We start from the raw sequence: 15,575 nt of genomic DNA, 5'->3' as shown, positions 1-15,575 counted from the left end.
AAGTATCAATGCCATTCATGAAATCATAACCTTACTAATTGAATTAAATAAGATACCAGGTGCCAATCCCAGAGAAACAAGAGGTATGTGACCATTCAGAGAATTCAAAATACCTATTTTGAGGAAATTATAAGAAGTTCAAGTAACACAGAGAAGAAATTCAAATCCTATCAGGTAAATTTTACAAGGAATTTGAAATAATTTTAAAAAATCAAGTAGAAATTCTGGAGTTGGAAAATGCAATGACACATTGAAGAATGCACAAGAGTCTCTCATTTTTGTTCTTTTTTTTTAAAGACAGGGTATCACTATCATCCAGGCTGGAGCACAGTGGCATTGTCTTGGTTCACTGCAACCTCTGCCTTCCAGGCTCAGGCAATTCTCCCACTTCAGCCTCTCAAGTAGCTGGGACTACAGTTGCATACCACCATGTCCAGATAATTTTTGTATTTTTTTTTTTGTAGAGACGGGATTTTTTCAAAGATGATAATACAAAAAATGGTCAAAATTTTAAAAATGTTTGCTTATGGGTTACATATAAATTTGGAGTCAGGAATGACACCAAACAACCACAGATTGTCCACTAGTTGAATGAGATAGTAACATCTTTTGCTTTTGGTGGTTCAGTGTACACACACATTGTTTCATGCACAAAATTATTTAAAATATTGTATAGAATTATCTTTTTGCTATGTGTAAAAATGTATATGTAAAACATAAATTTTATGTTTAGACTGGGTACCATCTCCAAGATATTTCAAAATAACAAAAAATCTGAAATCTAAGAAGCTTCTAGTCTTTAATTTTGGATAAAGGATACTCAGCCTGTATATTTAAATGTGTTAGAAATTACCAATACATTCTCAAATTTGAGTATCTTTTTATTCCTATTAGCGAGGTTTTATGGTTCCAGTTGTTCTACATCCTTGCCAACACTTATTGTTATCAGTATTTTTAGTTTAAACTATTTTGATGTATGTGTATTTTATCTGATTTTTATTTTAATTTGCATTTCCCAAATAACTAATGACATTGATGATCTCTTGACATGGTCAGAAGACAATTGGATAGCTTATTTTTTATTTTGCTGATTTCAGACATTTTTCCCTTTTTTATCAAGCTATTTATAGGTAATAGATTTTTATGTGTTTTAGATATAGTGACATTTTCTGATACATGTGTTGCAAACAGTTTCGCCTTGTTTGTGGTTTGACTTTGTACTTTGCATTTTTTGGTGTGTAGTGGTAAAAATATGATTCTTTGTATTTGTGTCTAAAGTAAAATCTAAAACTATTGCTTAATTACTCTAATTGCTGATATTAGTCAGATCACAGCTTTCCTATGCTTTATGGTTGACTATAATCATCCTTCAGATTTGATAAGTATTTTCATTTTGGCCTACTGTTTCTTAGCTTCTGACACCTTTAATTTTTATAAAAGTTTAGCTAAAGTGGACAAAAGAATGTCACATTCAGTAGATTAGAGGAACTACGGGAACCAAAAGGTTTTCTTTCATTATAGGCTGTGGGAGTTGTAACGTTAGCACATTTTCTGCTATATGTTATTTTATGTTAACCATTCTCTTGGAATTTTTTATATTTTAATAAAATAATAAGCATTGCTTTCCAATATAAAATGCTTACTATAGAGCTTCCTTTTTTTTAGTAAGCTGTTCTCAAATGTAACTCTCAAATTGATATCTTAAATTAAGTGGCCTTTAAAACTTAAAATTGTAGTTCCTGAAGTTTCAGAAGGGTAGGTCTTAAGAATCCTACCAATGAATATCAATAACTCTAGCTCTAAAGATAATAGAGCACTCACAGAATTTATAATACTAAAATATGTGATTTTCTACTACATTAAAACATAGATTTAAAAATATCTTCTTAACGGAGACTTTCTTATTTAAAATTATACATCTATCCATATCCTGAGCTAAGAGAAAAGAAACCATGGAATTTCTCTCCTAAGGAGAACTAATAATAATATGTATCCAGATTAAGTTAAAAACACAGAGGGCTTCTGTTGTCAGTCAAGGTAAAGTATAATCACTACAACCTAACTTCCTGCTATTATTACTACAGCTGTGGATAAAATAGAAAAAGCAATTATAAGAAAATTGAAAAGTAAACTGAATTTAGCACATTGAGAGGGAATACAAAATTTAGCAAACCTTTTTTAGGGTGACACATGAGCAGTACAGATTCAAAGCAAGCAGAAGGAATGAAATTTTAAAGACAAATTTGGAATTATAAAATAGATAATAAAAAATAAAGGAATCAATCAAATCAAAAGTTGATTCTTTGAAAGATCAACAAAATTGACATAACTTTGTCTAAACTGATCAAGTAAGATAAGAGAGATGACAACTTAGAAAAATTAGAAATGAAAGAATCAGAATCACTTCTGACATTACAGGGAAAGAAGAAAAATCAAAAGGGTATACCAATTGTATGCTAACAAATTAGATAATCCAGAGGAAATCTACAGGTTTCTAGAAAGACATGTGCTAACAAGACTGAAGATTCAAGATCACGTAATAAAGCTTAGACACATAGTAAACAAAAAGAATGAAATCATAACAAAAAAATCCCTAAATAAAGAGCCCAGTAGCTTCACTGGTGAATTTTACCAAATATTTAAAGAAAATTTAACAATAGTCCTTCACAAACTCTTGTGAAAAAATGGAAGATGAGGGAACATTTTTTATCTCATTTTTTGAAGTCAAACTTATCTTTATACCAAAACTAGACAAAGACTTTACAAGAAACAAAACAAAACAACTGGAGACCACTGTATCTTTTGATTTAGATGCAAACATTTTCAAAATACTACTACTTTGCAAAAGGTATCATTTGTATTAAAAACAATGAAATACTGTATCATTTGTATTAAAAACAATGAAATGACTCAGTTTACATTAAGTACAAGAATCAATTCTAGATAATTGAAGATCTAAATGTGAAGCAAAATAATGGTAATATAAGGAAATACCTTAACAAATTTGTGGCAAGAAAATAAATCTTCCAACAGGACCAAAAATCACTGGCATAAATAAAATGGTTAAAAGTAGGAATTTAAAGACACTATTGAGGAGGTGTTAATTAAAGACACTCTTGAGAAGGTGAAACATGAAGTCACACAGACAGAAGATAGTTGACAAAAAATAAAGCCAGAAGATTAGATTGTTGACGAAAACTAGAAAAGGTATTGAATACAGAATATATAAGGAATTTTTAGAGATTCATATAAAACAGCAAATTTAATTGTGCTTTTCACAATCAACACATACTATAAGCACAGGCACACACATACACAACTTAAAACTTAGAATGATTTCCAATATTACTTGTGATCAGAATCAAAATATATTTGCTGTACTTTGGAATTATTTATAATCTGGCCCCTGACTCTCATTCCAACCTTATTTTATGCTGCTTCTCCCAAAAAATCCAGGGTATTTCCTTCTAAGAAGTTTGCACAGAGTGATAATTTTTCACAAAACTTTTTTTTCTAGCGTTTTTACTGCCCAAACTTCAGGACTTGCCTTAAGTATAAACTGTCTATAAGCTGTTTAAAAATAAGAAGAGGAGAAGAGAAGAAAAAAGTCAGAAATTCGAAGCACAAGGATTATGCTTATTGTTTCTGGCTTGAAGAGACAGAATATGACATGGAAATGAAATTTCAACAACCTGAATGAGCCTGGAAGAATATTTCTCTTCAGAGCTTTCAGATAATGGGCAAGCCCAATGGATCTACTGATTTTGGCCCTGGGTAATCAAGGCAGAGAAGCCATCTGAGTGTGAGCAACCTGGACTTCTGACCCATAGAAAGGGTTACATAAAAAGTAATCATTGTTTTAAATACTAATTAGTAGTAATTTGTTATGGCAATAGGATACTATACAGATTTGGTACCAGGAGTGAGGTTCTGCTGTGACATACACCTAAAATATGTGTAAGTGGCTTTGGAATTGAACAGTGGGAAGCAACTGGAATACTTTTGAGGAGCCCATGATAGAAAATGCCTAGATTATTTTTAACAGACTTTTATCAGAAATATGGACATTAAAAACTCTGCAGGGAAGGACTTTGAGAAAAAGTGAAGAGCATGGTAGAGAAAACTAAATTACCATAGAGAATACTTAAATCACCACAAACAGAACAAATGTTATGGATGAGAAACAGATGAATAGGTGGCATTGTATTCCCAGCACTATGTATTCAGGAAATGCGACTGTATAACTCTGTCATAAGTAAGTGTAAGGAAATGAGGGGAAGATAATTGTCTTCTATTCAAAAAGAAAAATTGTGTGTTTATAATAATACATTTTCTGAGATTTTAGTACTGCTGATTTTTAAATAGAAGTGTAAATATAAAATATATTTTCTCAACATAAAATGTATTCATTTCTAAAATTATGAAAATGACATTTTGATTAGGAATGACTCTGATTAGCATTTTCAAGAATTATTTGAGTCAAAATCAATGGTGTAATTCATTTTGCTTTTATTCCACTGCTACTTATATTGATACTACAGTGGAATGTGTCCATGCTCTAGTGAGTAAATGATTCAGGGAAGACACAAGGGAGATTTTAATCCTTTGAAGTTTATAAAATTGGGGTTTATTCCTTGGTTAAACAACTACTATGGTTTGGTAGCAATTTATAAATATTTTTAGCAATTGTTATATTAGGCATAGAAATATTGATCCTAAATGAATGGTAGAAAAGAGTACTGCATTTTCCTATCTATGCCTATTCAGAAATTTTTTTTTATGCAGTGTAGATATAAACTTTTCATTTACTCCAATTCTATAATATGAATTAATGGAAAAATGATTATAAATGAATACAAATAATTCTTTCATAAATGTTAAAATAAATAATGTTACTTACAGTGAAACATTTGAAACATTTTAACACTAACATCCACATTAATTCATCAGCAAGTAGAAATAATATGAACAATTTACCAGGCATTTTGGGTTCAGAATTTCATGTTCCTGGTTCTTTTTACATTTCTTGGAGGATTATTTCTTTAATTTAAAAAAATGTATAAAATTGAAAATATAAAATTGTCACAGCCTCTCAATGCCAATTGCCATGGAAAACAAATACAAACTACAAGCAGCCCATCTGGAATGCAAGTCTAGGGCCCTGAAGTTAAGATTCCTTAGGATCTGGAGAAATTTGATTCTGACAACATATGTTTACTTCAAGAAGAGCCCTGACTTAAGAAATAAGGAAAGTATAAAAGAAACAAGTACTTCTTTCTTTTGATAATCCTCATAGAGTTCATTAGATAATCACAGATAACATTTATTAAATCTTTCCTCTCTATGACACAATGCTAAACACTGTGTCTAATAATTAGCTTATTTATTGCTTTTAGCATTCTGAGAAAAATATTACTATTATCCCTATTTTTCACAGAAAAAATAATTGTCAAATGTAAAATATTTAGAGATTATAGAATTTGGATGCTGACAAGGCAGTTGATATTTGAAGCTCGTGTTTTTAATCACTTTTCAAAATTGCCATTCAGAAAAGGTAAATAACAATGAAGTAAAACAACAGTGTAAAGGAAGCCATTTACTCATATTGTCAAAATAGTTGTATATTCTAGTATGTCTGTGAATTATTGGAAGAGATGAGAGAAAAGTCATCGTGATACTCCCTAACCAACAGGACAAACATATTTTTGATGATATATTTGGAAGGAGGTGTAATCATGGTGATGGCTAACAGTCTTCTTTTTTACATATAGATTTTTCTCTTCTTTTCTATTTGCATGTATCTTCAATTAATAAACTGTACCTAGAAGATTATACTGTTAGTTATGAATATATTCTATTTACTTATTTTTCCATATTTTAAAATAATTCTACAACTTATTGATTTAGATTTATATGATGACCAAATAAATTTAAATTCCAAGAAATGGTTTAAGGCAAATGAATACTAGAGTATTTTCCTTCTCTTTGCCTCAGAACTTTAAAAATATGTGGAAATGTAAATAAGCTTCAGAGAAGAGTGGTAGTGATTATTCACAATGTCAAACAAGAGCTACAAGATAATGTTAAAGAAACTGACTAATGAAAAGCTTCAATAAAACAAAAGATTCTTGCATTCAGGAGAGTGACCAACTCCTCTCAATCTCCACTAATAGTGAACTGAGTAGAAATAAATATAAATCACAGAATGAAAAATTTGTTAGCTATAAGAATTTTATATTTATAAAATGAATACTAAACATATGTAAAAAGATTGCACAAAGGCCCTAAATCAAATTACCGTTCCATGTCAAAAAAATTATAAGAAAAAGAAAGAACCTTAGAGGCAGTATAAAGAATTCAAAACGGACCCAATCGAGTCTCTGATTGATAGGATTAAATTGCTTCCTGTTCTCCTTGTAGAGATCAATTTTACTATTGTTTCAGAAGGTTTGGAAATGAGACTGAAAGAATAAAAAATTAAGCATATAAATGAAAGTATTTATTATCATCAGTGTAGATGTTTTCTACATGTAGAAAAGGAAAATCAACTATCTCTTTAATTTAGCACTTAAATATAGTCTCCATATTGTTTGATTGATTTTTGTTGATTATTTGCTCATTACTGTAATAAGGAAGCTGAGACTCAGAAAGGCTAAATTAGCTTTCACATGCCATGCAGTTACAGAATCAGGATTTGGACTATGGCCTTAAATGTTGGTGTAATGAACTATATATATATATATATTTTCCCAATTGTTCACTGTCTCACCTTCTTGCAGTATTTTCCATTTCTATGTTAATGGCATCTCACTTGATCTTGCAACCTTCTTTGGTCAAAAATGGTGGGTGAAATGCCATTTGTTACTTCTGATGTAATTTTTGAGTTACATCAGAAGAAATTAAATTTATGAAGAAATTTAACATAATAACCAAAAATAACCTCTACAGTTGATTTCAAAACTAACATAAAATAAAAAGATAAAAGGCACTATTTGTCAATGGAGTAAGTAACAATTATTCAGAAAGTAACAATTATTTAGAATATAGAATTGATATTACTGTTAAACAATTAAGAAAAATTATTTCAGAAATACTCCTCTTGATTTGCAATAAAATAATCTCTATAAATTAGAGTTAATTTTTTGAAGATAAATAAATGTTTATTTTAAAAAAAAGTTGAACCTAAAAGATACCTGAAATGAATCTATATCTGTATATATGTCAATAGGAGCAGGAGTCATTTCAGGAACTGAAATGATTATTTTAAACCTGTAAATAATTTATTTTGGAGGGAGAATCAATTTCTGAGTTATTTAGGAGAGATAAATATAATGTCTAAAGATCAGGGCATTGCCGAAAAGGAAGAAAGTGTCAAAACAAAAAAATTGTTATACTTTTTAAATTAAAAATATAAGCTGAGCCCAGGAGTTTCATACGAGCATAGGCAACATAGTAACACCATATTTCTAAAAAAAAAAATTTTAAAGGAAAATAATAGATAAGGAAATATATTTGTGATTTGTTTAATACACCAATTATTTTAAAATTGGAAATAAATATAAAGATCCCAGTAACTCAGTTAGCAAAGGCTAATGACTATTAGCCATTAATTGGTCATTAATAACCAGTTAAATTACTGTATTTTTAAAACAGAGGTATTTTTAAGGACTTTTTTTTAGAGCAACTTTAGGTTCACAGCAAGAGTGAGAGGAAGATACAGATATATCCCATATACACACTCTCTCTACACATGCCTATTCTCAAAAATAGGGAATTTAAAATCTATTAGGAAATATCATTATAAAACCTATGTGAGACTATGCTATTTTTCTTTGTTAATTTCAAGAAAAACACACTTTGAAAACAACTAGAAGAGACCAAATACATGCACATAAAGTTAGTATATGTTGTGTAAAGTTTGTAGAATTTTGGATTGATCATTTTCTCCTTTCGTTTTTTAGCTTTCCAAACTTGCTGATACTCTGTATTTTTTTCAAAATACTCATAATAATTTCCCAATGTGATATGTATTTCAAACTCCTGGGCTCAAGCGATCCTCCCACCTCAGCCTCATGAATAGTTGGGACAACAGGCAGGCACCACTATGCCTGGCTAATTTTTTTTTAATTGCTATTGTTTTAGTAGTAACGTGGTCTTGTTATTTTGCCCATGCTGACCTCAAACTCCTGGGCTCAAGTGATCCTTTCACCTTGGCCTTCCAAAGTGCTGGGATAACAGATATGATCCACCATGTCCAGCTTTAAATGTTTGAAAACTGTCGTTTCAATCTGTGATTTCATTGCTTTATCCTCAAAACTATTCTCCTCAATGTATTTGTGAATCAATGTTGTTTTTCAAAGTCATTCAGTCTCAGTAAAATGATAAAAATTGACCACTGTCATTTGAATATACTTGAAAATTTAGGTGACACGGCTAAAAAAAGTTGAATTGGGGGAACACTGAATTCATTCAATTTCAGTTTAGTGTACTATACTTATGAACTGTGTAAATCACTTTTGTGTATCGATAGCTGTCCTAGTCGAGAAATATTCATGCAAATAGACCAATTTTACCTTAATCATGTGAACTTCCATGATCTTATTTATTACGTAGAGGCATGAGTGTGGGTTCTCTAATTGCTTTTTTCTAGAAATGCTAATATTTATCATAATATTATAGCTACTTACAAATCATTCCTGAGGAAAGATGGAGATTGGAATTTATTGTATTTATGTAGGTTGCATTTTTCTTCATTTGATATAAGCAACACAATAGACTATCATTTGAGAATTTTTTGTTTGTGCTCATAACCATAATGTATTTCAATAGTGTTATCTTAGGATGAATGTAAAGGAGGTGGAGGGATTTATTTTTCTTAAATTAGTATTTTGAGGTAGAAATTACATAATAAAAATCGCAAATATCTGAAGTGTCTACTTCAATGAGTTTGACTATATGTATCATGAAACTATCATACAAATCAAGATATAAGTTCCCATTACCCAGAAACTCCCCTCAAGTACCTTTCTAGTCTATATGCCACCTCCTATTCACACAACACCAGGAAACCATTTTCTGATTTTTTAAGAATCCTAGATAGCTTTTGCCTTTACTTAGAAGTAGAACCATACTGAACATGATGTTATTATAACTTTTTTATTCCCTCCATACAATGTCTGTGAAATTACTTCATGAGATGTGTGTGTGTGTGTGTGTGTGTGTGTGTGTGTGTGTGTGTATTCTGTCCTTATGTTGATGACTGGTATTCCTTTGTTTGAATGTAAAAAATTTAATCTATTTCCTGCATATGTGCATATGTTGCTATATAAATATATATACCCATATGGCAACATGTGTATATGCAATATATACAATATGTACAATATGTTCATATACACATATTGCTATATGTGTATATATATTTATATTGCTATATGGGCACATATGCATATATTGCTATATGTGTACATATATTTACATAGCAATATGTACATATATATGTATAGCAATACAACACATATATAGCAATATTGTATAAGGCTGCTATGACATACCTTTTTTTGTGGGAGGAAAGGGAAATATTTCTGGTTAAAACTGATAAACATTTGAGTCGTTTATATTTCAGTGCTATTGTAAATAAAGTTGCTATGAATATTTTTAAACTAGTGTTTTGTGGATATGGGTAGTTTTTTTAAATTTTGTTTTGTTTATCTTGGTAAATACTTAGGAATGGAATTGTTGGACCATAGCATATGTGTACAGTAAATCCTCACTTAAGATCATCAAGGGATTCTTGAAAACTGCAACTTTAAGCAAAACTCAAAACAAAGACAATTTTTTTTCTCATCAATGTTATAAGGAAATAAGGAGTTTACATCATTCAAGGACCTGCTCTACATCCTTTCGCTTAAAGTTACAAAACCTACCAACAATGTTAAGTGAGGACTTACTGTATGTTTAATTTTATAAGAAATTGCCAAATAATTATCAAAGCAATTGTACCATTTTACACTCTTGTCAGCAAGACATGAGAGTCCCAATTGCTCCACCATTATGAATACTTGCTTGTAAAATTTTTAATTTTAACAATTCTAATGGGTGCATGGTAGTTTTTAATTTGCATGTTTCTGATGACTAAAGATATTTAGAATCTTTTCATATGATCATAGCCACTCTTGTTTCTTTTTCTATGAAGTGGTGAAGTTTTTGTTTAATGTTAAATTGTAAATAATTTCTATTCTGTTGTTAGGTGAAATATTTTATGAATTTTCATTAACTGGATTAAAAGTGTTGATTAAATCTTCCATATCCTTATCAAGTTTCTGTCTATTTTTTCTATTAATTACAGAAAGAGGTATGTTAAAATCACTAAGTATAATTATGGACTTGTCTATTTTATTCTTTAGCTCTGTCAATTTTGAAGCTCCATTTTATGGTGTAATTGCATTTAAGATTTTATAGTTTCCTGATAAATTGAAACTTTTTTATTGGAAAAATATTCTAGTAGTCTGGTGTTTAAGAATTTTTTTCTTAAAGAATCTATATTTTTAAAAATTTGAATATATTACTTTATGCTTGTCTGTGTTAGTGTTCGTTTAAAATCTCTTTTTCATCCTTTTACTTTTAACCTATCTATGAGTTTATCTTTGAAGGATATCTGTTGTAAACCACTGTGTTTGATTCCTGCTTTTTCATCTAATCTGACAATCTCTGCCTTTTTTAATTGAAAAATGTTTAATTTTAGGCTCAGGAGTATATGTGAAGGTCTGTTATATAGGTAAACTTATGTAACGTGGGTTTGTTGTACAGATAATTTCATCACCCAGGTATTAAATCTAATACCCAATACTTATTTTCCTGCTCCTCTCCCTCCTCCTACACTCCACCCTCAGGTAGGCCCCAGTGTCTGTTGTTACCTTTTTTGTTTTCATGAGTTCTCATCATTTAGCTTGCACTTATAAGTGAGAACATGTGGTATTTGATTTTCTGTTCTTGTGTTAGTTTGCCAAGGATAATAGCCAACATCTCCATCCATGTTCCCGCAAAAGACACGATAGTGTTCTTTATGGCTGCAGTATTCCATGGTATATATGTACCACATTTTCTTTATCCAATCTGTCATTGATGAGCATTTAGGTTGATTGTATGTCTCTGCTGTTGTGAATAGTGCTGCAATAAAAATTAATGTGCATGTTTCTTTATAGTAGAATGATTAATATTCCTCTGGGTATATATCCAGTAATGTGATTGCTGGGTTGAATGGTAGTTCTGCATTTAGCTCTTTGAGGAATTGCCATACTGCTTTCCACAATATTCCCTTTTTCTGCAACCTCACCAGCATCTATTATTTTTTGTCTTTTCAGTAATTGACATTCAGACTACTGTGTGATGATATCTCATTGCGGTTTTGCTTTGCATTTCTCTAATGATTGATGATATTGAGCTTTTTTTCATATGCTTGTTGGCCATATATATGTCTTCTTTTGAAAAGTGTCTGTTGATATCCTTATTCAACTTATTTTTAATGTAGTTATTGATAATGGTGGGCTTGATTCCATCTCTTCAATATTTTTTTTTAAATTTTCTCATGTGTTGTTTGTTTTTGTCTTTCTCTTGTCCTGAATTTTTGGTGTAAATTTTTTGCTGTTGTTTTTTAAAAAATTTTATTTTATTCTCATTAATGTTTTTAACTACATCTCTATGTTTAATTTTTTAATTGTTGCTCTAGTATTACAATATATATTTTCAAATTAACGCTCACACCTCTGAATTAATACTATACACAATTTTCAATCTAAAACACTTGCACCCTGGACACAAATATTTATATTTTTCCCATGTGCCCATATATTCACTGTCTACTCCAAAATTCTAATCACATTACTACATCAGAATCATGCTTAGGTTTTAGTATCCTGTTATCTAAATCACTCCCAAATGTGTATGAGGCAGATCAAGTCCCACTCATTTGTAGCTTCTCAGGGAAGCCTCTTAACTCAGACCTATGAACTAATACCTCTGAACTCCCAAACTACAAGTGTGAAACAGGGACAAGATAACAGCAGGATTCACTCTCATACAAAACAGAGAGGAATGAGAGCACATAGCAGTTACTGGTCCACAACAACTCTGGAATTCAGTCACACATATATCTCCAGATCTCAAGAAATGGGGAATAGTCCTTAAGTAGGGCCCAGTTTGGCTCCCTGGGGATGGTACCTTCTCTCTGCCTTAAGTCATGTGTCGAGCCATCTGTCAATCTCTTTTTTATCAAAGATGTTTTATGTCTGTAATTACGAAGATATCTCAGTCTGTTTTAGTGCCCTTAGATATTCTATAAATTTTGGTGAGAACTCCTTGCTAATTTGAAATGAATATTTGTCACAGTTTGGGTTTCAGTTTGGTTAAATTCAAATTGTATTGTTCAAAATGTTTATATACTTACCAATTCTGCATGTGAGTTTGTGTGTGTGTGTGTGTGTGTGTATTCCAGATATTACTTACATGGTTTGTTAAAATCTCTAGCTGTAATTGTAAATTCTTCTATATTTTATTTTAGTTTTCTCAACCTATACATATAGGTTGGTAATGTTACTAGGTAAATAAATGGTAGTGTATGTTTTACACTAGTTACATAAATATTACTTAGGTTTTACTACACGTATGTTACAAATATGTCACATGGTAATTAACTTTTAGGATGATTACATTTTCCTGTTAAATTGGATTATTTATAATTGTGAAGTAGCCCTCTTCATCTCTTCTAGTATTTCTATTCTTAAAATATAGTTTTTACATGGCATCAGCAACTTTCTTTTGGTCGAAATTTGAGTAGAACACTATTTTTTATCCTTTTTCTAGGAAAGTTAAATGTTCCACAGCTTTAAACTATGTTTTTTTTGTGAACAGCAAATGCTTATTTTTGTCGACTTTGTTGAAGATCAGATAGTGGTAAGTGTATAGCATTATTTCTGGGTTCTCCATTCTGTTCTGGTGCAGGGATAATAGGCTAGCCATATACAGAAGACTGAAACTGGACCCGTTCCTTAGAATCAACTGAAGATGGATTCAAGACTTAAGTGTAAAGGCTAAAACAACTCTAAAAACTCTGGAAGATAATCTAGTAAGTGCCATTCTGTACATAAGCCCTGGCAAAGATTTCGTGATGAAGATGCCAAAAGCAATTGCAACAACAACAAAAAAAAATTGACTAATGGGACCTAATTTAACTAAAGAGCTTCTGCACAGCAAAAGAAACTATCAATAAACAGACACCCTACAGAATGAAAGAAATTTTTGTAAGAGATGCACCCAACAACGGCTAATATCCAGAATCTGGAACTTAAACATATCTACAAGCAAAAAACAAATAACCCAATTACAAATCAGGCAAAGGACATGAATAGACACTTGTCAGAAGAATATATACTGCCCTCCAACAAGCATATAAAAAGTGCCCAACATCATTAATAAAGAGAAATGCAAATCAAAACCACAGTGAGATACCATGCCACATCAGTCAGAATGGCTATTACTAAAAAGTCAGAAAATGACAGATGGTGACAAGGTTGCAGAGAAAAGGAACACTTATATACTGCTGGTGAGAATGTAAATTTGTTCAACCACTGTGGAAAGCAGTTTGGTAATTCCTCAAAGATCTCAAAGCAGAATTGCCACTTGCTTTGACAATTCCATTATTGGATATATACCAAAAGGAATATAAATTATTCTGTCATAAAAACTCTTGTAAATGTATGTTCATCACAGCATTATTCACAGTAACAAAGGCACGGAATTAACCTAAATGCCCATCAATGGTGGACTGAATAAAGAGTGGTTCATATACACCCTGGAATACCATGGAGCCATAAAAATAATGAGATCATGTCCTTCGTAGTAACATGGACGGAACTGGAGGTCATTATCCTAAGTGAACTAACACAGGAACAGAAAACAAAGTACTGCATGTTATCACTTAAAAGTGGGAACTAAATACTGAGTACATATGAACAAAAAGAAGGGAACAACAGAAAATGTGGCCTACTTGAGAGTGGAGATTCAGAGAAGGGTGAGGATCGAAAAATTACCAACTTGGGTACTACGCTTATTACCTGGGTGACAATAAAATTTGTATGCCAAACCCCCGTGACACGCATTTTACCTATGTAACAAACCTGCACATTTATCCTGGAACCTAAAATAGAATTTTTTAAAATTTTATTTTTTATTTTATTTTATTTTATTTTATTTTATTTTATTTTATTTTTTTTCTTTTTTTTTATTATACTTTAGGGTTTTAGGGTACATGTGCACAATGTGCAGTTTTGTTACATATGTATCCATGTGCCATGTTGATTTCCTGCACCCATTAACTCGTCATTTAGCATTAGGTGTATCTCCTAATGCTGTCCCTCCCCCCTCCCCCCACCCCACAACAGTCCCCGGAGTGTGATGTTCCCCTTCCTGTGTCCATGAGTTCTCATTGTTCAATTCCCACCTATGAGTGAGAACATGCGGTGTTTGGTTTTTTGTCCTTGCGATAGTTTACTGAGAATGATGTTTTCCAGTTTCATCCATGTCCCTACAAAGGACACGAACTCATCATTTTTTATGGCTGCATAGTATTCCATGGTGTATATGTGCCACATTTTCTTAATCCAGTCTATCGTTGTTGGACATTTGGGTTGGTTCCAACTCTTTGCTATTGTGAATAGTGCCGCAATAAACATACGTGTGCATGTGTCTTTATAGCAGCATGATTTATAGTCCTTTGGGTATATACCCAGTAATGGGATGGCTGGGTCAAATGGTATTTCTAGTTCGAGATCCCTGAGGAATCGCCACACTGACTTCCACAATGGTTGAACTAGTTTACAGTCCCACCAACAGTGTAAAAGTGTTCCTATTTCTCCACATCCTCTCCAGCACCTGTTGTTTCCTGATTTTTTAATGATGGCCATTCTAACTGGTGTGAGATGGTATCTCACTGTGGTTTTGATTTGCATTTCTCTGATGGCCAGTGATGAGGAGCATTTCTTCATGTGTTTTTTGGCTGCATAAATGTCTTCTTTTGAGAAGTGTCTGTTCATGTCCTCTGCCCACTTTTTGATGGGGTTGTTTGTTTTTTTCTTGTAAATTTGTTTGAGTTCATTGTAGATTCTGGATATTAGCCCTTTGTCAGATGAGTAGGTTGCAAAAATTTTCTCCCATTGTGTAGGTTGCCTGTTCACTCTGATGATAGTTTCTTTTGCTGTGCAGAAGCTCTTTAGTTTAATGAGATCCCATTTGTCGATTTTGGCTTTTGTTGCCATTGCTTTTGGTGTTTTAGACATGAAGTCCTTGCCCACGCCTATGTCCTGAATGGTATTGCCTAGGTTTTCTTGTAGGATTTTAATGGTTTTAGGTCTAACATATAAGTCTTTAATCCATCTTGAATTAATTTTTGTATAAGGTGTAAGGAAGGGATCCAGTTGCAGCTTTCTACATATGGCTAGCCAGTTTTCCCAGCACCATTTATTAAATAGGGAATCCTTTCCCCATTTCTTGTTTTTGTCAGGTTTGTCAAAGATCAGATA

This window comes from Symphalangus syndactylus, chromosome 2, assembly GCF_028878055.3.
Source record: "Symphalangus syndactylus isolate Jambi chromosome 2, NHGRI_mSymSyn1-v2.1_pri, whole genome shotgun sequence".
Lineage (NCBI taxonomy): Eukaryota > Metazoa > Chordata > Mammalia > Primates > Hylobatidae > Symphalangus > Symphalangus syndactylus.
This window is presented reverse-complemented; position numbering follows the sequence as displayed.